This window comes from Caretta caretta, chromosome 24 (assembly GCF_965140235.1).
Source record: "Caretta caretta isolate rCarCar2 chromosome 24, rCarCar1.hap1, whole genome shotgun sequence".
Lineage (NCBI taxonomy): Eukaryota > Metazoa > Chordata > Testudines > Cheloniidae > Caretta > Caretta caretta.
The window spans coordinates 16,572,929-16,596,403 of NC_134229.1; the positions used below are offsets into that span (position 1 = coordinate 16,572,929).

Consider the following 23,475-nt stretch of genomic DNA (forward strand, 5'->3'; position numbering starts at 1 on the left):
CCATCTAGAGAACAGGGGGCATTATTCCTTCTGGGAGTAGAGGCCTCGGGGATCCAGAGTGAGTGGACTCATTGAGGGGGCCCATGGGAAGAGACAGGTGTGCTGAAGGCTCAGAGAGGGGCAGATCTAGGAAGCAGAGGGGCCTATGGCTCTATCCCCGAGAGAGTGTGGACCCCCGAGATGGGCTGTCGCACTGAAGGGGGTTCCTCCCAAGGACCGTACAGAGCCAAGAGCACGAGTCCTGTGAGTCCGTGACAGGCTGCCCTAGAGCCCAGACCGTGTGTGCCCTGGGATCCATGGCTCTGGGGCTGTCCACCTGGCACGCTGCCCTGGAGGCCAGAGCCCGTAGGCCCAGGGTGCACAGTCTCTCAAAGGTGCTGAAATATTCGGCAATATCACTGGATTCATCATACTGAGGGCATAATCGTTCCCATCTGTGGATTTTTGGGGAAGTAGAACCAGCTCCTGAAGGGTTCTTTCTCTTCCACTCCGTTACAGCCAGTTCATGCTTCTGGGTCTCAATTTGGGCCTGTATTAGTCTGTCTTTTAACTCCAGGGTTAGCTGCCTCTCTCTTTCCTTCTCCTAAGCATGTTGCCTCTCCCTTTCCTTCTCCTCCTGGGCAGCTTTCTGTGCCTCAATTTCTTTCTCTTTTAAGTCCAGGGCTCTTTTCTGAGCAGCTTCCTCCCTGGCTGCCTCTGCTTCTTTGAGCCTCATTTCAACGTCGCGTCCTTTGCCTTCTCTTACGCTTCAACTCTGGCCAGCTCTAGTTTTGTAGCTGCCTCACTGGTAGTCATATTCCTGCTTTCTTGTGCTTATTTCCTTCACCCGAAATAAACAAACCGAAAATAACAAATCAGTGACCACTGAGTTTGTGCTCCAGCCACCACACTCAAAACTCACTTAAAATCACTACCAGTATCTCAAAGCAATCAGCTGTGCACAGATCCTGCCGACTACGCCACTGTGACGAGTTCGGTCACAGAGAACCCCTTGGGACTGTCCCCTGATGTGCTGAGACTGCCTCTGAGCCCGTTTTCTCTACCACTTTGGGCCTCCAGAACCCTGCCTTGTTGAGCCAGACACACAAGCCTGCTGCAACGCAGACCCTGGGTCTGAATCACTTCCCCAAAGTTGCAGACTTAACTGAAAACAGCTTAAGAAGTGTTCCTGTCTCCAGCACCAAAACACCCAGCTCCCAATGGGATCCAAACCCAAAATAAATCCATTTTACTCCGTATAAAGCTCGTACAGGGTAAACTCATAAATTGTCCGCCCTCTATATCACTGATAGAGAGATACACACAGCTGTTTGCTCCCCCAGGTATTAATCACTTACTCTGGGTTTAATAATAAACAAAAGTGATTTTATTAAGTATAAAAAGTAGGATTTAAGTGGTTTCAAGTAATAACAGACAGAACAAGGTAAGTTACTAAGTAAAATCAATCAAAATATGCAAGGCTAACTTAATACACTAAGGATCTAGTTACAAATACTAACTTCTCACCCTAGATGTTATCTCAGGTACAGTCCTTTTCAGACCAACATTGTAGTTTATGGCCTGGGTCCAGCAATCACTCACATCCTCATAGTTACAGTCCTTTGTTCCAGTTTCTTTCAGGCATCTCTTTGGGGTGGAGAGGTCATCCTTGAGCCAGCTGAAGACAAAAATGGAGAGGCTTCCAGGGCCTTTGATATTCTCTCTCGTGGGTGGAATCATAGAATCATAGAATCATAGAATATCAGGGTTGGAAGGGACCTCAGGAGGTCATCTAGTCCAATCCCCTGCTCAAAGCAGGACCAATCCCCAATTAAATCATCCCCTCTGTTCTTCTGTGCAAAATCACAGCAACAAAATGGAGTTTGTAGCCACCTGGGCAAGTCACATGTCCCTGAAAGACTCAGCTTTTTGCAGGCCGACCCCATTGTTTACATGTTAGTTTGAATCTTCCGAGGAAAGCTCAGATGTGGAGTGGCGGCTCCCAAAATCCATTGTTAGTAAGTACTCCCAATGACTTGAATAGACCCTTCACAATATGTTGGCAAAACCTCCCTTATGTGTTTCCTACAGCAAACACTTCAAATATGAACATAGAACCAACCTTCCTAATTTCAGATATAAAAATGATACATGCCTACAAATAGGATGACTATATTCAGTAGATCATAACCTTTGCAAAGATATATGACATGGCATATCTAGCACAAAGCATATTCCAGTTATGTCATTTTTACCCTTGTAAGCATATTTCCATAAACATACAGAGTGCAACATCACAGTCTCATAAAACCACTTGACTCCAGGAGCGAGAAGGAATAATTAGGCCATGTCTACACTTATGTGTGGTGAAGACGCTCTATGCCGACGTGAGAGTGCTCTCCCGAAAGCATAAAAAAACAACTTCTGCCAGCAGCAGAAGCTATGGCGGGAGGAAAAACTCTCCAGCTGACATGTCATGCTTATGTCAGTGTAACTTATGTCACTCAGGGTGGGGTGGGGTGGGGTGGTGGAATATTCTCACACTTGAGCGACATTCGTTTTGCCGACATAGGCAGTAGAGAAGACAAAGCTTACATGATAATTCTGTACGGTAATAAGCAATACCATTAGGGGAGTTGTACCACTTCAATTATATCAACACAGAGTCTGGGTGACTTAGGAACCTACTCCCCTTTTTCAAAGGTGTGCTCCAGGCCAACGACCACTGGGGTTGTGACCTGTGTCCTACGGCCTGACCTAGCTCAGCCTCTCTTGATTCTCAAAACCCTGGGATTGCTGCAGGATGAAAAAGTGAGTATGAAAGTCTGGGCTGCAGCAGGGTGTGGTGGAGGAAAGATTAAGAGGCAACAAGGGTGTGACAGGGAGAAAGAGGAATGGGAAGATCTAGGGGAGGAGAAGGAAGAAATGGCCTCTCACTGCAATCACGTTATCAGGGCTTGGAACAATAAGGTGGGCAGTGCCCAGCACAGCATACAGTATAAATATAGTGCTCAGCCTTGCCATCTCCCACGGAGCGTGCCAGACCAGAAACAACTCCACTGCAGAGAGAGTAAAGACACAAAGATGAAGGTGTCGTACGTGGCCGCTTTCCTCATAGGACTCCTCTCCCTGGAGAGCACCAGAGCAGCTCCATTGGTGAGATGATGTACTTATTATTTCCATTACAATAGCACTTAGAGGCTCCATCTGAAACCAGGACCCTGATTTGCCAGGCACAGCCCTGACACAGGGGAGACAGTCCCTGCCCACACTCTGGTGAGGATTCATTGTGCCGGGTGATGGGGCAGACCTGGACCCACCTGGAATCAGGGCCCCCTAAGGTGCTGCACAGACACACCATGAGGGCAGCACTGCAAAACTGGCCCATGTAGGAGGCAGGATACCAGACTACAGAGGCCCATTCCTCTGTTTCAGCTCCGGGCAGGATATCAGGGTCCACTGGCTCATCGGTCTCATCGGGAGCAGCAGTTCTTAAGTTAATGCGTGATGTGACCTCTGGTAGCCTGGTGGGGGGCTGAGCAGCATGCAGTCCTAACTTTTCTTTCTGTTGTTGCAGAAAAACCAGTTGTGGTCGGTGGTGAGTATCAGCTGATCCTCTTTGCTATCAGACTTCCATGCTTTGCCTTAGCAGTACCCTACATCGCTGCTCACTAACAGCACAACTGTTTGCCGGCAAAACCCTCTAGCCAACTGCCCCCCTGCTCTGCTTTAGCCGTTAATCTGGCGAGGTGAAACAAATTATGCAGCCTTGGGGTGTCTGGTTTTTTCCTGAGGATTATCTATAGGGTTCCAGGATTGGATAGAATGATGTTAGGAGCAGGGCCACGCTGTTCTAAAAGACCCGTAGAACTATGGGAATCAATGAGGCCAGCTCACGCAGATGATGTAAATTGTCTATAGTTCCATTTGGTCAACGGATACTCAGGAGGGAGCCTCTAGAGGTTACCGTAATACACAGAATAAATACCCCTCATCTTACAGGGCTCTGGTTGCTTCAGTAACAACAACGTGGGCGATAGCAACTTTAATGACAACAGCATAAATAAGAGTGATTCCCTCCTCACGTCAAGTAGCTTTATACAAATCAGGTGAAAAAACCCTGTTCCAGCTCGTTTCTTCTCTTGTAAAGGTTACCAAGCAAGGAACATTTCCCACCGTTTTTCCATGTTACAAAGGCAATTTAGAAATGCCACCTGCTGCAGGGTGCTTATGAAAATCTCTGCAGATCTGTGGCAGATTGACCATCTCTGACAGAGTTCCCCTGCATGGCTATAAATATGCCCCAAGGGGATTTCCAATATCACCCATCCAAGACATTGCTACTTGGAGCTACTTTAGAAGGTCCCCATCCCATGTGAACACAGAGTAGGTTACAGGAGGCTTATGGGAGATTGTAGGGGCTGATGGGAGGTTGACAACTCACAGTTCCCTTGGGCACCCATGAAATATCTCAAGAGGGGGGGTGTTCTGTAATCACACATACTGTACTGCACCTAGAAACCAGGCTAGATGGAGTAATTTCTCTACCCCAGCTTAGGCAGAGATATCAAGATAGACTGGCCAATTGTTCGGATCAGGTGTGCAAATTCTTTAGTTACTCAGTGATACAATCCCAGATACCCTGGTGGGGAGTTGAACAGTACGCTTTGCTAACTTTTCCTTCTCTTGCAGCAGAACAACCCGTTCTGGTCAGCTGTGATGATCAACAGTCATCTTTGCTATTGGAATATAATGCTTTGCCTCAAGGGCATTCTGAATCACTGCTCTCTAAGAGCTGAATCCTTTGCTGGCAAAAAAAAATTGAGGAAATAGACTTCCTGCCACCCTTTACCCCATCAGTCAGGTTAGGGTAACAAATAGGCAGAATTGGGATATCCCAGCTTTCTAAGGATTCTCTCTTGGTTTCCATCATCTTGAGACTGATCCCCAGTTGATGTAAATTTGTCATAGATTCATTGGAATCAAGGGGGCCAGGTTCACACTGGTGTAAATTCTCCACAGAAACAGTGGAATCAATACGCCACAACCCCAGATGTTACAAATTGTCCATGGCCCACTAGGCAGATGGAATATCCGTTCAAGGCCTATTGCTGTTGCACAATAAACATAATAAACATTCCTCATCTTGCAGGACTCCGGTAGCGTGAAAACCGGCAACATCCACGGCGGCAGCTTTAACGACAAGAGCGTAAGTAACAGAGATTACCTCTCCATGCTCTGTAGCTTCACACAAATCAGAGAATGGACCCCGTTTCAGCTAGTTTGATGTCTGGTAACATTTGCATCGAGGAGCGTTGGCTGCATTTGCCCATGTTGCAAAAGCAGCATGGAAAGTCATCCCACTCCACCAGGCTTATGAAAATTTCCAGAGGGTTATAGCAGGTTCACCTCCCTCTCCCCAGTACCCGGGGTAATAATGAGGCATACCAGAAGAGGCTTTCTGATGTCACTCAAAAGGCACTTCTGTTGGGAGCTACCTCCAAGGGTCCCCAGGTGAACACATATTTGGGAGGTTTATATGAGATTGCCAGGGTTGATGGGAGGTTGTCCTCTCCACAATTTCTTTCGGCACCCATGAAATGTCTTGCAAGAGGGTCTTTGATATCACCCACAACACATTGCACATGGGAGATATCCCAAGAGTTTTGGGATACAAGCCCCATCTCCATTTGGAGCCACATGAGAATTTCCCATGGCTTCATGGGAGGATGATGTCTTCTACTACAAGTCCACTGAACAGGCATGAAGTGTCCACCAGTTCCTTTGGGTACCCACTAATTCTCTCCCAAGAGATCTTTCCGAAATCACACCGAATGCACTGCTCTTGGCAACAGTCCTAGGAACTCAGGGTAAATTGTGTCCGATCAAGGATAGCTTGGCTGACTCCTTTGCTATTAGATTAATTTTGCCTTATGTCATCTGAGTGGGAATAATATGTGGCTTGTTTCCTGGAGAACAAAAGAGGAGAGACAGATATCTAAGAAACGTACTTAGCTGTGAGGGGATCTAAGCATAGCATAAGAGTTAAAGTGCTAGATTAGCACCGAAGATATATTATCTATGTCTACAGCATTGATGGGGTCAGCACTGGAATACTGGGCATTTTGGGAGATATGATTGAGGGGCCCATTCCTCTGTTCCAGCCCGGGGAGGGACATTAGGGTAGATTGGCCTATTGGTCTGATCTGGTGCGGCTATTCTGAAGTTACTCACTGTACAACCTCTGCTACCCTTCTCGGGGGGTTGAACAGTGTGCATTCCTAACTTCTCTTTCTGTTGTAGAAAAACAACGAATTCTTTTCATTGGTGAGTATCAGCAGTTATCTGTCCTATCGGACTATCTTGCTTTGCCTCAATACTATTCTGTATCGCTGCTCATTAACAGCCCAACGCTTTGCTTGCAAAACTCTCTATGCAACTGCCATTCTGTCCGCTTTTATCCCATCAGTCCAGCCATGGATAACAAATGTACAGCCTTGGAACGTCAGAGCTTTACCAAGGATTCTCTCTTGGTTTCCATTAGTGGGTGAGAAGGATGTTGGGGGAGAACCCCAGTTCACGTAAATTTGCCCAAGTTTCATAGGAATCAACGGGACCAGGCTCCCACTGGTGTAAATTGCCTAGAGAAGCCCTGGAATCAATACGCAACATCCCGAGATGCTATACATTCTCCACGGCCCACTGGGTCGATGGAATATCCGTTGCAGCCCTATTGGTGTTAAACAATAAACATAATAAACATTCCCCATCTTGCAGGGTAACGGGAACTTCGGAGGCAACAGGAATAGCAACAACGTGAGTACCAGAGATTACCTCTCCGTGCTCTGTAGCTTCACACACATGAGTGAATGGACCCCGTTTCAGCTAGTTTGATGTCTGGTAACGTTTGCCTTCGAGGAGCACTGGCTGCATTTGGCAGAAAGTCCTCCCACTCCACAGCCCTTAAGAACATCTCCAGAGGCTTATAGCAGGTTCACCTCCCTCTCCCACGGTACCAGGGGTAAGAATGAGGCATGCCAGAAGAGGCTTTCTGATATCACTCGGAAAGCATCTCTGCTGGGAGCTACGTCAGAGGGTCCCCATATGAACTCATATTTGGGAGGCTTATATGAGATTGCTAGGGTTGATGGGAGGTTGTCCTTTCCACAATTCCTTTGGGCACCTATGAAATATCTTGCAAAAGGGTCTTTGACATCAGCCACATTGCACTGCACCTGGGAGATATGCCAAGACTTTTGGGATACCTGTCCACCCCACTGTGCGCCTCATGTGAATTTCCCAGGGCTTCATGGGAGGATGATGTCTTCTGCTACAAGTCCATTGGACAGAAACGAAGTGCCCCACAGTTTCTTTGGGCACCCTCTAAATGTCTCCCAAGAGATCCTTCCGAAATCACACGGAATGCACTGCTCTTCGCTACAGTCCTAGGAACTCAGGGTAAATGGTGCCCTATCAGGGATACCTTGGCCGACTCCTTTGCTATTAATTTTGCTTCATGTCACATGAGTGGAAATAACATGTGGCTTGGTTGCTGCAGAACAAAAGAGGATACCCAGGTATCTCTGAATGAGACATACTTTGGTGGGAGGGGATCTAAGCATAGCATAAGAGTTAAAATACTAGATTAGTACCGAGGAGATATTATCTATGTTGATAGCATTGAAGAGGTCAGTAGTGGAATACTGGGCCTTTTAGGAGATATGACTGGGGGGCCTATTCCTCTGTTCCAGCCCCAGGGAGGGACATCAGGGTAGACTGGCCTATCGGTCTGATCTGGTGTGGCTATTCTGAAGTTCTTAGATGGTACAACCTCTGCTACCCTTGTGGGGGGTGGAACAGTGTGCATTCCTAACCTCTCTAGAAAAACAACCAATTCTGGTCAGTGATGAGTATCAGCAGTTATCTCTCCTCTCGAACTACAGCCTTGGAGTGTCAGAGCTTTACCAAGGATTCTCTCTTGGTTTCCACCAGTGGATGAGAATGATGCTGTGGCCAATCCCTAGTTCATGTAAATTTGTCGTAGTGTCATAGGAATCAACGGGGCCAGGTTCCCACTGGTGTAAATTGTCCAGAGAAGCACTGGAATCATTACGCCACATCCCCAGATGCTATAAATTGTCCATGGCCCACTGGGTCGAAGGAATATCCATTTGAGCCCTATAGCTGTTACACAATAAACATAATAAACATTCCCCATCTTGCAGAACTTCGGTAACAACAACATCCAGAATGGGGGGATCGGCAACAAGAACGTAAGTACCAGAGAATACCTCTCCATGTCATGTAGCTTCACACACATCAGTGAATGGACCCCGTTTCAGCTAGTTGGATGTCTGGTAACGTTTGCCTTCGAGGAGCATTGGCTGCATTTGCCCATGTTGCAAAAGCAGCATGGAAAGTCATCCCACTCCACCAGGCTTATGAAAATTTCCAAAGGGTTATAGCAGGTTCGCCTCCCTCTCCCCAGTACCCGGGGTAATAATGAGGCATACCGGAAGAGGCTTTTTGATGTCACTCAGAAGGCACTTCTGTTGGGAGCTACCTCCAAGGGTCCCCAGGTGAACACATATTTGGGAGGTTTATATGAGATTGCAAGGGTTGATGGGCGGTTGTCCTCTGCACAATTCCTTTGGGCACCCATGAAATATCTTGCAAAAGGGTCTTTGACATCAGCCACATTGCACTGCACCTGGGAGATATCCCAAGAGTTTTGGGATACAAGCCCATCCTCACTGGGAGCCTCATGAGAATTTCCCATGGCTTCATGGGAGGATGATGTCTTCTGCTACAAGTGCACTGAACAGGCACAAAGTGTCCACCAGTTCCTTTGGGTACCCACTAATTCTCTCCCAAGAGATCTTTCTGAAATCACACCGAATGCACTGCTCTTGGCAACAGTCCTAGGAACTCAGGATAAATTGTGTCCGATCAAGGATAGCTTGGCTGACTCCTTTGCTATTAGATTAATTTTGCCTTATGTCATCTGAGTGGGAATAATATGTGGCTTGTTTCCTGAAGAGCAAAAGAGGAGAGACAGATATCTAAGAAACGTACTTAGCTGCGCGGGGATCGAAGCATAGCATAAGAGTTAAAGTGCTAGATTAGCACCGAAGATATATTATCTATGTCTACAGCATTGATGGGGTCTGCACTGGAATACTTGGTATTTTGGGAGATATGATTGAGGGGCCCATTCCTCTGTTCCAGCCCAGGGAGGGTCATCAGGGTAGATTGGCCTATTGGTCCGATCTGGTGTGGCTACTCTGAAGTTACTCGCTAGTACACCCTCTGCTACCCTTGTGAGGGGTTAAACACTGTGCATTCCTAACTTCTCTTTCTGTTGTAGGAAAACGACCAATTCTGGGCAGTGGTGAGTATCAGCAGTTATCTGTCCTATCGGACTGTCATGCTTTGCCTCAACACTATTCTGTATCGCTGCTCATTAACAGCCCAACGCTTTGCTTGCAAAACTCTCTATGCAACTGCCATTCCGTCCCCTTTTATCCCATCAGTCCAGCCATGGATAACAAATTTATAGCCTTGGAACGTCAGAGCTTTACCAAGGATTCTCTCTTGGTTTCCATTAGTGGGTGAGAATGATGCTGAGGGAAATCCCCAGTTCATGTAAATTTGCCCTAGTTTCATAGGAATCAACGGGGCCAGGTTCCCACCGGTGTATTTTGTCCAGAGAAGGGATGGAATCAATACGCCACATCCCCAGATGCTATCAGTTGACCACGGCCCAGTGGGTCGATGGAATATACATTGGAGCCCTATAGGTTTTACATCTGATGAATTGGGTTCTAGCCCATGAAAGCTTATGCCCAAAGAAACTGCTTGGTCTCTAAGGTGCCGCAAGTACTCCTCTTTTTGCAGATACAGACTAACATGGCTACTACTTAGAAATCTGTCACAATAAATATAATAAACTTTCCCCATCTTCCAGAAATCTGGTAGTGTGAACACTGGCAACATCCACGGCGGCAGCTTTAACGACAAGAGCGTAAGTAACAGAGATTACCTCTCCATGCTCTGTAGCTTCACACACATCAGTGAATGGACCCCGTTTCAGCTAATTGGATGTCTGGTAACGTTTGCCTTCGAGGAGCATTGGCTGCATTTGCCCATGTTGCAAATGCAGAATGGAAAGTCATCCCACTCCACCAGGCTTATGAAAATTTCCAGAGGGTTATAGCAGGTTCGCCTCCCTCTCCCCAGTACCCGGGGTAATAATGAGGCATACCAGAAGAGGCTTTCTGATGTCACTCAGAAGGGAGCTACCTCCAAGGGTCCCCAGGTGAACACATATTTGGGAAATGTATATGGGATTGCCAGGGTTGATGGGAGGTTGTCCTCTCCACAATTTCTTTCGGCACCCATGAAATGTCTTGCAAGAGGGTCTTTGATATCACCCACAACACATTGCACATGGGAGATATCCCAAGAGTTTTGGGATACAAGCCTCATCTCCATTTGGAGCCACATGAGAATTTCCCATGGCTTCATGGGAGGATGATGTCTTCTATTACAAGTCCACTGAACAGGAATGAAGTGTCCACCAGTTCCTTTGGGTACCCACTAATTCTCTCCCAAGAGATCTTTCCGAAATCACACCGAATGCACTGCTCTTGGCAACAGTCCTAGGAACTCAGGGTAAATTGTGTCCGATCAAGGATAGCTTGGCTGACTCCTTTGCTATTAGATTAATTTTGCCTTATGTCATCTGAGTGGGAATAATATGTGGCTTGTTTCCTGGAGAACAAAAGAGGAGAGACAGATATCTAAGAAACGTACTTAGCTGTGAGGGGATCTAAGCATAGCATAAGAGTTAAAGTGCTAGATTAGCACCGAAGATATATTATCTATGTCTACAGCATTGATGGGGTCAGCACTGGAATACTGGGCATTTTGGGAGATATGATTGAGGGGCCCATTCCTCTGTTCCAGCCCGGGGAGGGACATTAGGGTAGATTGGCCTATTGGTCTGATCTGGTGCGGCTATTTTGAAGTTACTCACTGGTACAACCTCTCCTACCCTTCTCGGGGGGTTGAACAGTGTGCATTCCTAACTTCTCTTTCTGTTGTAGAAAAACAACGAATTCTTTTCAATGGTGAGTATCAGCAGTTATCTGTCCTATCGGACTGTCATGCTTTGCCTCAATACTATTCTGTATCGCTGCTGACTAACAGCCCAACCTTTTACTGGCAAAGCTCTCTACGCAACTGCCACCCTGAACCCTTTTATTCCATCAGTCCAGCCTTGTATAACAAATTTACAGCCTTGAAATGTAGGAGTTTGACCAAAGATTCTCTCTTGGTTTCCATTAGTGGGTGAGAATGATGTTGGGGGAGAACCCCAATTCATGTAAATTTGCCCAAGTTACATAGGAATCAATGGGACCAGGCTCCCACTGGTGTAAATTGCCTAGAGAAGCACTGGAATCAATACGCAACATCCCGAGATGCTATACATTCTCCATGGCCCACTGGGTCGAGGAATATCCGTTGCAGCCCTATTGGTGTTAAACAATAAACATAATAAACATTCCCCATCTTGCAGGGTAACGGGAACTTCGGAGGCAACAGGAATAGCAACAACGTGAGTACCAGAGATTACCTCTCCGTGCTCTGTAGCTTCACACACATGAGTGAATGGACCCCGTTTCAGCTAGTTTGATGTCTGGTAACGTTTGCCTTCGAGGAGCACTGGCTGCATTTGCCGGAAAGTCCTCCCACTCCACAGCCCTTAAGAACATCTCCAGAGGCTTATAGCAGGTTCACCTCCCTCTCCCACGGTACCAGGGGTACGAATGAGGCATGCCAGAAGAGGCTTTCTTATATCACTTGGAAAGCATTTCTGCTGGGAGCTATGTCAGAGGGTCCCCATATGAACTCACATTTGGGAGGCTGATATGAGATTGCCAGGGTTGATGGGAGGTTGTCCTTTCCACAATTCCTTTGGGCACCCATAAAATATCTTGCAAAAGGGTCTTTGACATCAGCCACATTGCACTGCACCTGGGAGATATGCCAAGACTTTTGCGATACCTGTCCAGCCCACAGGGCGCCTCATGTGAATTTCCCAGGGCTTCATGGGAGGATGATGTCTTCTGCTACAAGTCCATTGGACAGAAACGAAGTGCCCTACAGTTCCTTTGAGCACCCACTAAATGTCTCCCAAGAGATCCTTCCGAAATCACACGGAATGCACTGCTCTTGGCTACAGTCCCAGAAACTCAGGGTAAATGGTGCCCTATCAGGGATACCTTGGCTGACTCCTTTGCTATTAATTTTGCTTCATGTCACCTAAGTGGAAATAACATGTGGCTTGGTTGCTGCAGAACAAAAGAGGATACCCAGGTATCTATGAATGAGACATACTTTGGTGGGAGGGGATCTAAGCATAGCATAAGAGTTAAAATACTAGATTAGTACCGAGGAGATATTATCTATGTTGATAGCATTGAAGAGGTCAGTAGTGGAATACTGGGTCTTTTAGGAGATATGACTGGGGGGGCCTATTCCTCTGTTCCAGCCCCAGGGAGGGACATCAGGGTAGACTGGCCTATCGGTCTGATCTGGTGTGGCTATTCTGAAGTTCTTAGATGGTACAACCTCTGCTACCCTTGTGGGGGGTGGAACAGTGTGCATTCCTAACCTCTCTAGAAAAACAACCAATTCTGGTCAGTGCTGAGTATCAGCAGTTATCTTTCCTCTCGAACTACAGCCTTGGAGTGTCGGAACTTTACCAAGGATTCTCTCTTGGTTTCCACCAGTGGATGAGAATGATGCCGTGGCCGATCCCTAGTTCATGTAAATTTGTCGTAGTGTCATAGGAATCAACGGGGCCATGTTCCCACTGGTGTAAATTGTCCAGAGAAGCACTGGAATCATTACGCCACATCCCCAGATGCTATAAATTGTCCATGGCCCACTGGGTCGAAGGAATATCCATTTGAGCCCTATAGCTGTTACACAATAAACATAATAAACATTCCCCATCTTGCAGAACTTCGGTAAGAACAACATCCAGAATGGGGGCATCGGCAACAAGAACGTAAGTACCAGAGAATACCTCTCCATGTCATGTAGCTTCACACACATCAATGAATAGACACCGTTTCAGCTAGTTGGATGTCTGGTAACGTTTGCCTTCGAGGAGCATTGGCTGCATTTGCCCATGTTGCAAAAGCAGCATGGAAAGTCATCCCACTCCACCATGCTTATGAAAATTTCCAGAGGGTTATAGCAGGTTCGCCTCCCTCTCCCCAGTACCCGGGGTAATAATGAGGCATACCGGAAGAGGCTTTTTGATGTCACTCAGAAGGCACTTCTGTTGGGAGCTACCTCCAAGGGTCCCCAGGTGAACACATATTTGGGAGGTTTATATGAGATTGCAAGGGTTGATGGGAGGTTGTCCTCTGCACAATTCCTTTGGGCACCCATGAAATATCTTGCAAAAGGGTCTTTGACATCAGCCGCATTGCACTGCACCTGGGAGATATCCCAAGAGTTTTGGGATACAAGCCCATCCCCACTGGGAGCCTCATGAGAATTTCCCATGGCTTCATGGGAGGATGATGTCTTCTGCTACAAGTCCACTGAACAGGCACAAAGTGTCCACCAGTTCCTTTGGGTACCCACTAATTCTCTCCCAAGAGATCTTTCTTGAAATCACACTGAATGCACTGCCCTTGGCAACAGTCCTAGGAACTCAGGGTAAATTGTGTCCGATCAAGGATAGCTTGGCTGACTCCTTTGCTATTAGATTAATTTTGCCTTATGTCATCTGAGTGGGAATAATATGTGGCTTGTTTCCTGAAGAACAAAAGAGGAGAGACAGATATCTAAGAAACGTACTAAGCATAGCATAAGAGTTAAAGTGCTAGATTTATTATCTAAATTTAAATTTATCTAAAGATAATATATCTTCTAAATTTATTAGATTTAGAAGATATATTATCTATGTCTACAGCATTGATGGGGTCAGCACTGGAATACTTGGTATTTTGGGAGATATGATTGAGGGGCCCATTCCTCTGTTCCAGCCCGGGGAGGGTCATCAGGGTAGATTGGCTATTGGTCCGATCTGGTGTGGCTACTCTGAAGTTACTCGCTAGTACACCCTCTGCTACCCTTGTGAGGGGTTAAACACTGTGCATTCCTAACTTCTCTTTCTGTTGTAGGAAAACGACCAATTCTGGGCAGTGGTGAGTATCAGCAGTTATCTGTCCTATCGGACTGTCATGCTTTGCCTCAACACTATTCTGTATCGCTGCTCATTAACAGCCCAACGCTTTGCTTGCAAAACTCTCTATGCAACTGCCATTCTGTCCCCTTTTATCCCATCAGTCCAGCCATGGATAACAAATTTATAGCCTTGGAACGTCAGAGCTTTACCAAGGATTCTCTCTTGGTTTCCATTAGTGGGTGAGAATGATGCTGGGGGAAATCCCCAGTTCATGTAAATTTGCCCTAGTTTCATAGGAATCAACGGGGCCAGGTTCCCACCGGTGTATTTTGTCCAGAGAAGGGCTGGAATCAATACGCCACATCCCCAGATGCTATCAGTTGACCACGGCCCAGTGGGTCGATGGAATATACATTGGAGCCCTATAGGTTTTACATCTGATGAATTGGGTTCTAGCCCATGAAAGCTTATGCCCAAAGAAACTGCTTGGTCTCTAAGGTGCCGCAAGTACTCCTCTTTTTGCAGATACAGACTAACATGGCTACTACTTAGAAATCTGTCACAATAAACATAATAAACTTTCCCCATCTTGCAGAAATCTGGTAGCGTGAACACCGGCAACATCCACGGCGGCAGTTTTAACGACAACAGCGTAAGTAACAGAGAATACCTCTCCATGCTCTGTAGCTTCACACAAATCAGAGAATGGACCCCGTTTCAGCTAGTTGGATGTCTGGTAACGTTTGCCTTCGAGGAGCATTGGCTGCATTTGCCCATGTTGCAAAAGCAGCATGGAAAGTCATCCCACTCCACCAGGCTTATGAAAATTTCCAGAGGGTTATAGCAGGTTCGCCTTCCTCTCCCCAGTACCCGGGGTAATAATGAGGCATACCAGAAGAGGCTTTCTGATGTCACTCAGAAGGGAGCTACCTCCAAGGGTCCCCAGGTGAACACATATTTGGGAAATGTATATGGGATTGCCAGGGTTGATGGGAGGTTGTCCTCTCCACAATTTCTTTCGGCACCCATGAAATGTCTTGCAAGAGGGTCTTTGATATCACCCACAACACATTGCACATGGGAGATATCCCAAGAGTTTTGGGATACAAGCCTCATCTCCATTTGGAGCCACATGAGAATTTCCCATGGCTTCATAGGAGGATGATGTCTTCTATTACAAGTCCACTGAACAGGAATGAAGTGTCCACCAGTTCCTTTGGGTACCCACTAATTCTCTCCCAAGAGATCTTTCCGAAATCACACCGAATGCACTGCTCTTGGCAACAGTCCTAGGAACTCAGGGTAAATTGTGTCCGATCAAGGATAGCTTGGCTGACTCCTTTGCTATTAGATTAATTTTGCCTTATGTCATCTGAGTGGGAATAATATGTGGCTTGTTTCCTGGAGAACAAAAGAGGAGAGACAGATATCTAAGAAACGTACTTAGCTGTGAGGGGATCTAAGCATAGCATAAGAGTTAAAGTGCTAGATTAGCACCGAAGATATATTATCTATGTCTACAGCATTGATGGGGTCAGCACTGGAATACTGGGCATTTTGGGAGATATGATTGAGGGGCCCATTCCTCTGTTCCAGCCCGGGGAGGGACATTAGGGTAGATTGGCCTATTGGTCTGATCTGGTGCGGCTATTCTGAAGTTACTCACTGTACAACCTCTGCTACCCTTCTCGGGGGGTTGAACAGTGTGCATTCCTAACTTCTCTTTCTGTTGTAGAAAAACAACGAATTCTTTTCAATGGTGAGTATCAGCAGTTATCTGTCCTATCGGACTATCTTGCTTTGCCTCAATACTATTCTGTATCGCTGCTGACTAACAGCCCAACCTTTTACTGGCAAAGCTCTCTACGCAACTGCCACCCTGAACCCTTTTATTCCATCAGTCCAGCCTTGTATAACAAATTTACAGCCTTGAAATGTAGGAGTTTGACCAAAGATTCTCTCTTGGTTTCCATTAGTGGGTGAGAATGATGTTGGGGGAGAACCCCAATTCATGTAAATTTGCCCAAGTTACATAGGAATCAATGGGACCAGGCTCCCACTGGTGTAAATTGCCTAGAGAAGCACTGGAATCAATACGCAACATCCCAAGATGCTATACATTCTCCATGGCCCACTGGGTCGATGGAATATCCGTTGCAGCCCTATTGGTGTTAAACAATAAACATAATAAACATTCCCCATCTTGCAGGGTAACGGGAACTTCGGAGGCAACAGGAATAGCAACAACGTGAGTCCCAGAGATTACCTCTCCGTGCTCTGTAGCTTCACACACATGAGTGAATGGACCCCGTTTCAGCTAGTTTGATGTCTGGTAACGTTTGCCTTCGAGGAGCACTGGCTGCATTTGCCAGAAAGTCCTCCCACTCCACAGCCCTTAAGAACATCTCCAGAGGCTTATAGCAGGTTCACCTCCCTCTCCCACGGTACCAGGGGTACGAATGAGGCATGCCAGAAGAGGCTTTCTTATATCACTTGGAAAGCATTTCTGCTGGGAGCTATGTCAGAGGGTCCCCATATGAACTCACATTTGGGAGGCTGATATGAGATTGCCAGGGTTGATGGGAGGTTGTCCTTTCCACAATTCCTTTGGGCACCCATAAAATATCTTGCAAAAGGGTCTTTGACATCAGCCACATTGCACTGCACCTGGGAGATATGCCAAGACTTTTGGGATACCTGTCCAGCCCACAGGGCGCCTCATGTGAATTTCCCAGGGCTTCATGGGAGGATGATGTCTTCTGCTACAAGTCCATTGGAGAGAAACGAAGTGCCCCACAGTTCCTTTGAGCACCCACTAAATGTCTCCCAAGAGATCCTTCTGAAATCACACGGAATGCACTGCTCTTGGCTACAGTCCTAGAAACTCAGGGTAAATGGTGCCCTATCAGGGATACCTTGGCTGACTCCTTTGCTATTAATTTTGCTTCATGTCACCTGAGTGGAAATAACATGTGGCTTGGTTGCTGCAGAACAAAAGAGGATACCCAGGTATCTATGAATGAGACATACTTTGGTGGGAGGGGATCTAAGCATAGCATAAGAGTTAAAATACTAGATTAGTACCGAGGAGATATTATCTATGTTGATAGCATTGAAGAGGTCAGTAGTGGAATACTGGGTCTTTTAGGAGATATGACTGGGGGGCCTATTCCTCTGTTCCAGCCCCAGGGAGGGACATCAGGGTAGACTGGCCTATCGGTCTGATCTGGTGTGGCTATTCTGAAGTTCTTAGATGGTACAACCTCTGCTACCGTTGTGGGGGGTGGAACAGTGTGCATTCCTAACCTCTCTAGAAAAACAACCAATTCTGGTCAGTGGTGAGTATCAGCAGTTATCTTTCCTCTCGAACTACAGCCTTGGAGTGTCGGAACTTTACCAAGGATTCTCTCTTGGTTTCCACCAGTGGATGAGAATGATGCCGTGGCCGATCCCTAGTTCATGTAAATTTGTCGTAGTGTCATAGGAATCAACGGGGCCATGTTCCCACTGGTGTAAATTGTCCAGAGAAGCACTGGAATCATTACGCCACATCCCCAGATGTTATAAATTGTCCATGGCCCACTGGGTCGAAGGAATATCCATTTGAGCCCTATAGCTGTTACACAATAAACATAATAAACATTCCCCATCTTGCAGAACTTCGGTAAGAACAACATCCAGAATGGGGGCATCGGCAACAAGAACGTAAGTACCAGAGAATACCTCTCCATGTCATGTAGCTTCACACACATCAATGAATAGACACCGTTTCAGCTAGTTGGATGTCTGGTAACGTTTGCCTTCGAGGAGCATTGGCTGCATTTGCCCATGTTGCAAAAGCAGCATGGAAAGTCATCCCACTCCACCAGGCTTATGAAAATTTCCAGAGGGTTATAGCAGGTTCGCCTCCCTCTCCCCAGTACCCGGGGTAATAATGAGGCATACCAGAAGAGGCTTTTTGATGTCACTCAGAAGGCACTTCTGTTGGGAGCTACCTCCAAGGGTCCCCAGGTGAACACATATTTGGGAGGTTTATATGAGATTGCAAGGGTTGATGGGAGGTTGTCCTCTGCACAATTCCTTTAGGCACCCATGAAATATCTTGCAAAAGGGTCTTTGACATCAGCCGCATTGCACTGCACCTGGGAGATATCCCAAGAGTTTTGGGATACAAGCCCATCCCCACTGGGAGCCTCATGAGAATTTCCCATGGCTTCATGGGAGGATGATGTCTTCTGCTACAAGTCCACTGAACAGGCACAAAGTGTCCACCAGTTCCTTTGGGTACCCACTAATTCTCTCCCAAGAGATCTTTCTTGAAATCACACTGAATGCACTGCTCTTGGCAACAGTCCTAGGAACTCAGGGTAAATTGTGTCCGATCAAGGATAGCTTGGCTGACTCCTTTGCTATTAGATTAATTTTGCCTTATGTCATCTGAGTGGGAATAATATGTGGCTTGTTTCCTGAAGAACAAAAGAGGAGAGAAAGATATCTAAGAAACGTACTAAGCATAGCATAAGAGTTAAAGTGCTAGATTTATTATCTAAATTTAAATTTATCTAAAGATAATATATCTTCTAAATTTATTAGATTTAGAAGATATATTATCTATGTCTACAGCATTGATGGGGTCAGCACTGGAATACTTGGTATTTTGGGAGATATGATTGAGGGGCCCATTCCTCTGTTCCAGCCCGGGGAGAGTCATCAGGGTAGATTGGCTATTGGTCCGATCTGGTGTGGCTACTCTGAAGTTACTCGCTAGTACACCCTCTGCTACCCTTGTGAGGGGTTAAACACTGTGCATTCCTAACTTCTCTTTCTGTTGTAGGAAAACGACCAATTCTGGGCAGTGGTGAGTATCAGCAGTTATCTGTCCTATCGGACTGTCATGCTTTGCCTCAACACTATTCTGTATCGCTGCTCATTAACAGCCCAACGCTTTGCTTGCAAAACTCTCTATGCAACTGCCATTCCGTCCCCTTTTATCCCATCAGTCCAGCCATGGATAACAAATTTATAGCCTTGGAACGTCAGAGCTTTACCAAGGATTCTCTCTTGGTTTCCATTAGTGGGTGAGAATGATGCTGGGGGAAATCCCCAGTTCATGTAAATTTGCCCTAGTTTCATAGGAATCAACGGGGCCAGGTTCCCACCGGTGTATTTTGTCCAGAGAAGGGCTGGAATCAATACGCCACATCCCCAGATGCTATCAGTTGACCACGGCCCAGTGGGTCGATGGAATATACATTGGAGCCCTATAGGTTTTACATCTGATGAATTGGGTTCTAGCCCATGAAAGCTTATGCCCAAAGAAACTGCTTGGTCTCTAAGGTGCCGCAAGTACTCCTCTTTTTGCAGATACAGACTAACATGGCTACTACTTAGAAATCTGTCACAATAAACATAATAAACTTTCCCCATCTTCCAGAAATCCGGTAGCGTGAAAACCGGCAACATCCACGGCGGCAGCTTTAACGACAACAGTGTAAGTACCAGAGATTACCTCTCCATGCTCTGTAGCTTCACACACATCAGAGAATGGACCCCGTTTCAGCTAGTTGAATGTCTGGTAACGTTTGCCTTCGAGGAGCATTGGCTGCATTTGCCCATGTTGCGAAAGCAGCATGGAAAGTCATCCCACTCCACCAGGCTTATGAAAATTTCCAGAGGGTTATAGCAGGTTCGCCTCCCTCTCCCCAGTACCCGGGGTAATAATGAGGCATACCAGAAGAGGCTTTCTGATGTCACTCAGAAGGGAGCTACCTCCAAGGGTCCCCAGGTGAACACATATTTGGGAGGTTTATGTGGGATTGCTAGGGTTGATGGGAGGTTGTCCTCTCCACAATTTCTTTCGGCACCCATAAAATGTCTTGCAAGAGGGTCTTTGATATCACCCACAACACATTGCACATGGGAGATATCCCAAGAGTTTTGGGATACAAGCCCCATCTCCATTTGGAGCCACATGAGAATTTCCCATGGCTTCATGGGAGGATGATGTCTTCTACTACAAGCCCACTGAACAGGAATGAAGTGTCCACCAGTTCCTTTGGGTACCCACTAATTCTCTCCCAAGAGATCTTTCCGAAATCACACCGAATGCACTGCTCTTGGCAACAGTCCTAGGAACTCAGGGTAAATTGTGTCCGATCAAGGATAGCTTGGCTGACTCCTTTGCTATTAGATTAATTTTGCCTTATGTCATCTGAGTGGGAATAATATGTGGCTTGTTTCCTGAAGAACAAAAGAGGAGAGACAGATATCTCAGAATAAGAAACGTACTTAGCTGTGAGGGGATCTAAGCATAGTATCAGAGTTAAAGTGTTAGATTAGCACCGAAGATATTTTATCCATGTCTACAGCATTGATGAGGTCAGCACTGGAATACTGGGCATTTTGGGAGATAAGATTGAGGGGCCCATTCCTCTGTTCCAGCCTGGGGAGGGACGTTGGGGTAGATTCGCCTATTGGTCTGATCTGGTGCAGCTATTCTGAAGTTACTCACTGGTACAACCTCTCCTACCCTTGTCGGGGGGTTGAACAGTGTGCATTCCTAACTTCTCTTTCTGTTGCAGAAAAACAACGAATTCTGGTCAATGGTGAGTATCAGCAGTTATCTGTCCTATCGGACTATCTTGCTTTGCCTCAATACTACTCTGTATCGCTGCTCACTAACAGCCCAACCTTTTACTGGCAAAGCTCTCTACGCAACTGCCACCCTGAACCCTTTTATTCCATCAGTCCAGCCTTGTATAACAAATTTACAGCCTTGAAATGTAGGAGTTTGACCAAAGATTCTCTCTTGGTTTCCATTAGTGGGTAAGAATGATGTTGGGGGAGAACCCCAGTTCATGTAAATTTGCCCAAGTTTCATAGGAATCAATGAGACCAGGCTCCCACTGGTGTAAATTGCCTAGAGAAGCCCTGGAATCAATACGCAACATCCCGAGATGCTATACATTCTCCACGGCCCACTGGGTCGATGGAATATCCGTTGCAGCCCTATTGGTGTTAAACAATAAACATAATAAACATTCCCCATCTTGCAGGGTAATGTAGACTTCGGCGGCAACAACAACGGGGTAAGTACCAGAGATTACCTCTCACACACATCAGTGAATGGACCCCGTTTCAGCTAGTTGGATGTCTGGTAACGTTTGCCTTTGAGGAGCACTGGCTGCATTTGCCGGAAAGTCCTCCCACTCCACAGCGCTTAAGAACATCTCCAGAGGCTTATTGCAGGTTCACCTCCCTCTCCCACGGTACCAGGGGTAAGAATGAGGCATGCCAGAAGAGGCTTTCTGATATCACTCGGAAAGCATGTCTGCTGGGAGCTACGTCAGAGGGTCCCCATATGAACTCATATTTGGGAGGCTTATATGAGATTTCCAGGGTTGATGGGAGGTTGTCCTTTCCACAATTCCTTTGGGCACCCATGAAATATCTTGCAAAAGGGTCTTTGACATCAGCCACATTGCACTGCACCTGGGAGATATGCCAAGAGTTTTGGGATACCTGTCCATCCCCACTGGGGGCTTCATGTGAATTTCCCAGGGCTTCATGGGAGGATGATGTCTTCTGCTACAAGTCCATTGGACAGAAACAAAGTGCCCCACAGTTCCTTTGGGCACCCACTAAATATCTCCCAAGAGATCCTTCCGAAATCACACGGAATGCACTGCTCTTGGCTACAGTCCTAGGAACTCAGGGTAAATGGTGCCCTATCAGGGATACCTTGGCTGACTCCTTTGCTATTAATTTTGCTTCATGTCACGTGAGTGGAAATAACATGTGGCTTGGTTGCTGCAGAACAAAAGAAGATACCCAGGTATCTATGAATGAGACATACTTCGGTGGGAGGGGATCTAAGCATAGCATAAGAGTTAAAATACTCGATTAGTACTGAGGAGATATTATTTATGTTGATAGCATTGAAGAGTTCAGTAGTGGTATACTGGGTCTTTTAGGAGATATGATTGGGGGGCCTATTCCTCTGTTCCAGCCCCAGGGAGGGACATCAGGGTAGACTGGCCTATCAGTCTGATCTGGTGTGGCTATTCTGAAGTTCTTAGATGGTACAACCTCTGCTACCCTTGTGGGGGGTGGAACAGTGTGCATTCCTAACCTCTCTAGAAAAACAACCAATTCTGGTCAGTGATGAGTATCAGCAGTTATCTCTCCTCTCGAACTACAGCCTTGGAGTGTCAGAGCTTTACCAAGGATTCTCTCTTGGTTTCCACCAGTGGATGAGAATGATGCTGTGACTGATCCCTAGTTCATGTAAATTTGTCATAGTGTCATAGGAATCAACAGGGCCAGGTTCCCACTGGTGTAAATTGTCCAGAGAAGCACTGGAATCATTACGCCACATCCGCAGATGCTATGAATTGTCCATGGCCCACTGGGTCGAAGGAATATCCATTTGAGCCCTATAGCTGTTACACAATAAACATAATAAACTTTCCCCATCTTGCAGAACTTCGGTAACAACAACCAGAATGTGGGTATCGGCAACAGCCAGGTAAGTACCAGAGAATACCTCTCCATGCCATGTAGCTTCACACACATCAGTGAATGGACCCCGTTTCAGCTAGTTTGATGTCTGGTAACGTTTGCCTGCGTGGAGCACTGGCTGCGTTTGCCCATGTTGCAAAGGCAGTATGGAAAGTCCTCCCACTCCACAGGGCTTATGAACATCTCCAGAGGCTTACAGCAGGTTGACCTCCTCTCCCACAGTACCCGCGGTAAGAATGAGGCATGCCAGAAGAAGCTTTCTGATATCACTCGGAAAACACTTCTGCTGGGAGCTACCTCAGAGGGTCACCAGTGAACACATATTTGGGAGTCTTATATGAGATTGCCAGGGTCATGGGAGGTTGCCGTCTCCGCAATTCCTTTGGGCATCCATGAAATATCCTGCAAGAGAGTCTTTGACATCACCCACAATGCATTGCACCTGGGAGATATCCCAAGAGTTTTGGGATACAAGCCCATCCCCACTGGGAGCCTCATGAGAATTTCCCACGGCTTCATGGGAGGATGATCTCTTCTCCTAAAAGTCCACTGGACAGGCATGAAGTGTCCCACAGTTCCTTCGGGCTATTCTGAAGTTACTAAATGGTGCATCCTCTGCTACCCTGGTGAGGTGTTGAACAGGGGGCATTCCTAACTTTTCTTTCTGTTGCAGTAAAACAACAATTTCTCGTCAGCAGTGAGTATCAGCAGTCATCTTTGCCTTCTGACTTTGCTTTATTTTGTCTCAAGAGTATGCTGCATCG

At 46.6% G+C, this 23,475-nt stretch overlaps 1 long non-coding RNA gene across 1 annotated transcript; it reads left to right on the plus strand.

The window, feature by feature from the left end:
* The first annotated feature begins 11,087 nt into the window (after window positions 1–11,087).
* On the plus strand, window positions 11,088–17,896 carry LOC142070081 (uncharacterized). The gene is made up of 6 exons (XR_012666014.1): window positions 11,088–11,111; window positions 11,561–11,599; window positions 13,010–13,057; window positions 15,927–15,950; window positions 16,401–16,439; window positions 17,849–17,896. It is a non-coding gene; the product is annotated as an uncharacterized LOC142070081 (long non-coding RNA).
* Window positions 17,897–23,475: the final 5,579 nt, after the last annotated feature.